Raw genomic sequence first — 1,548 nt, 5'->3', positions numbered from 1 at the left:
TATCTTCTTCTAAAATTAACGTTTTTGGAATGCCAATGTTCTTAAAAGTATTACAGGTATTAAAGATATTACAGGTATCTAACCTTAAAAATATACTAAAATATGTTAACGTCATGGAGTTACTGTGCTCTGCAACTCTCCATCAAGTCTTGAACATCAGTTTTACCACATACCATACAACAGAATAACCTGGAAAGAGCATATATGCATCAAAGCTTGCAGGAGTGAGAACAAGGCATTTAGCTCCATCTGTTGTAATGTGCTAAGTGCAGTGGGAGAGGCTTTCTAGCAATGCAGCAATATAGCTACATAGTTACAGGATATTTAAAACACTGCATAACTTTCTGTGGAAACAAAACGTTGGCTTGTTATTATTCTCGGGTCTGAAAGCTGAATTTCATAGGATATAGTATTTAGGAGGAAAATATCATTTTATTTCTTCTGCATTTACACTTTGAAATTCCCTGTACATTTTTCTGATACTTACTTTTTGAATTTATCTTTAATTTTATTTCTGCTTCACAGCAGAAATAGAATGGTCATCATGTACAGGACAGCAAGGTTTTCTGTGAGACACAGGGCCAAGTATTGAGTATTCAACCTGAGTAATGAATCCATTTAGCAAAAAGAATAAATAATAATCATAAACGACTGGCTGATTCAATAGACATTGAAGTTAACTCCTTTTGCTGTCAATAGTCAGTGGATCATAACTATGATCCTGCCTTTTCCCTTTCCAAATGCATGCTTTAACCTTCAACAAAAAAATTTAGATTATGTCTTACTGAAATTCCATTACATAGGTGTATAGAACAATTTTAGCAATTAATTTCATGTATGTACACCTATGTATGTTGTAATTTATAGTGAATTATATTGAAACTTTATCAATCAGTGACTTCCTTTTTTCTTTTCCATTTGATACTGTGGTCTCATTTTTGAAAAAGTAATCAATTTAAGAGCATGAAATTACTACTTTGTGCTCTTATATCTATGGATACTCATCTAACAATTTTTGGTTCAATGTTTTTGTAAATATTCTTTATATTTTGTGATGTATTGCAACAATATTCTGTATGAAAAAGGCTCCCTAACTTCTGAAAATATATGATAGCTGCAATTCTTCAGAGATAAAACACATGCATTAAAATACTTTTCGTTAGGTATGGAAATAAGTAACTAAAATGTTCTGAGTTTTATTCAGTATACATCCTTTCTTAGGACTGTTTACCATATACATAAATTTCTTAGAGAATTTATTAGTTAACAGCTAGAAGATTTGGGAACTTTGGCACTGGAGATGTGTGAAAATCAGTAAAGAAGCACTGAGAGACTATAAATATTTTCTCTCATCATGCTGCTTTTTCCAAATGCCCCATCAGGGTGCATTCAGCCCTCAGGGTTTCCCACTACAACATACCATGGTATCCATGAACATACTCACATTCCCTCCTTTGAAAGGAGGTGAGGATATGGTGTGTCCAGCCCCTGGGCAGTGCTCTGACCTGAACATTTTTGGAGCCCTCCTCCGTAGGTCCTGCATATTAG

This window comes from Corvus hawaiiensis, chromosome 26, assembly GCF_020740725.1.
Source record: "Corvus hawaiiensis isolate bCorHaw1 chromosome 26, bCorHaw1.pri.cur, whole genome shotgun sequence".
Taxonomy (NCBI): Eukaryota; Metazoa; Chordata; class Aves; order Passeriformes; family Corvidae; genus Corvus; species Corvus hawaiiensis.
The sequence above is the reverse complement of the archived record's forward strand: the minus strand, read 5'-3'. Positions refer to the sequence as shown.